The sequence below is a fragment of the Dendrobates tinctorius genome, unplaced genomic scaffold, assembly GCF_039654945.1.
Source record: "Dendrobates tinctorius isolate UK_male_01 unplaced genomic scaffold, ASM3965494v1 ptg000551l, whole genome shotgun sequence".
Taxonomy (NCBI): domain Eukaryota; kingdom Metazoa; phylum Chordata; class Amphibia; order Anura; family Dendrobatidae; genus Dendrobates; species Dendrobates tinctorius.
Window position 1 is genome coordinate 823,245 of NW_027362209.1, and position 1,756 is coordinate 825,000.

The following is a 1,756-nucleotide window of genomic DNA, read 5'->3' on the forward strand; positions in this document are numbered from 1 at the left end:
TCCCTCTCTGCCCCCCTCCTCTCAGGAGTAGCGCTCCCTCTCTGCCCCCCTCCTCTCAGGAGCAGCGCTCCCTCTCTGCCCCCTCCTCTCAGGAGCAGCGCTCCTCTCTGCCCCCCTCCTCTCAGGAGCAGCGCTCCCTCTCTGCCCTCCTCCTCTCAGGAGCAGCGCTCCCTCTCTGCCCCCCTCCTCTCAGGAGCAGCGCTCCCTCTCTGCCCCCTCCTCTCAGGAGCAGCGCTCCTCTCTGCCCCCCTCCTCTCAGGAGCAGCGCTCCCTCTCTGCCCTCCTCCTCTCAGGAGCAGCGCTCCCTCTCTGCCCCCCTCCTCTCAGGAGCAGCGCTCCCTCTCTGCCCCCTCCTCTCAGGAGCAGCGCTCCTCTCTGCCCCCTCCTGGCGGAGTGAGGGATGATCCGGGGGCAGCTGTGTGTGTCACTCCATGGCTGCCGGACACGGGGGGGGCTTGCAGCTGCGCACAGCAGGCCGCCCTCACTCTTCATCCCGGACTGTGGTCGCTTCCAGCCCGGCGCCCGCTCTTAGGTGAGTCTCCTGTCACCGGCAGGGCCTGCCTGCAGCCCGACACCCAGGCCCGCCAGGCCCCGACATTCCCTGCTAGGCCGCGCTCCACCAGCTCCTCCGGCCTCCGAGCTCAGCCCGTAGGTTCCTGGCTGGGACTGCGGGCCGGAGCTGCTGCCAGGCGGACTGTTCTGCTCGGCCTCTGGGGTCTCTTCTCTCTATCCATTCTATCTATTGTATCTATTCTATCCATCTATCTACTCCAGCTATCTATCCGTTGTATCTATTGTATCTATCTATCTATCCATCCTGTCTATCCTTTCTATCTATCTATCTATCTATCTATCTATCTATCTATCTATCTATCTATCCATTCTATCCATCTATCTACTCCAGCTATCTATCCGTTGTATCTATTGTATCTATCTATCTATCTATCTATCTATCTATCTATCTATCTATCTATCCTTCTATCCTTTCTATCTATCCTTTCTATCTATCTATCTATCTATCTATCTATCTATCCTTCTATCCTTTCTATCTATCCTTTCTATCTATCTATCTATCTATCTATCTATCCTTTCTATCTATCTATCTATCCTTTCTATCTATCTATCTATCCTTTCTATCTATCTATCTTTCTATCTATTCTATCTATCTATCTATCTATCTATCTATCCTTCTATCCTTTCTATCTATTCTATCTATCTATCTATCTATCTATCTATCTATCTATCTATCTATCCTTTCTATCTATCTATCTATCTATCTATCTATCCTTTCTATCTATCCTTTCTATCTATCCTTTCTATCTTTCTATCTATCTATCTATCTATCCTTTCTATCTATCTATTCTATCTATCTATCTATCCTTTCTATCTATCTATCTATCTATCTATTCTATCTATCTATCTATCCTTTCTATCTATCTATCTATCTATCTATCTATCTATCCTATCTATCTATTCTATCTATCTATCTATCTATCCTTTCTATCTATCTATCTATCTATCTATCTATCTATCTATCCTTCTATCCTTTCTATCTATCTATCCTTTCTATCTATCTATCTATCTATCCTTTCTATCTATCCTTTCTATCTATCCTTTCTATCTTTCTATCTATCTATCTATCTATCTATCTATCTATCTATCTATCTATCTATCCTTTCTATCTATCTATCTATCTATTCTATCTATCTATCTATCCTTTCTATCTATCTATCCTTTCTATCTATCTATCCTTTCT

The 1,756-nt window shown here is 45.6% G+C and overlaps 1 protein-coding gene across 3 annotated transcripts in view; it reads left to right on the forward strand.

Annotated features, from left to right (window-relative positions):
- Positions 1 to 295: 295 nt before the first annotated feature.
- Positions 296 to 1,756, forward strand: part of LOC141078388 (gastrula zinc finger protein XlCGF66.1-like) — a 47,529-nt gene continuing 46,068 nt past the window's right edge. For 2 of the 3 annotated variants that reach the window (XM_073565128.1, XM_073565129.1), the window contains exon 1: positions 296 to 532. The gene's annotated coding sequence lies outside the window, so the exon portion shown is untranslated. The remainder of the gene's footprint in view (positions 533 to 1,756) is intronic. The other variant, XM_073565130.1, reaches the window with a different exon arrangement.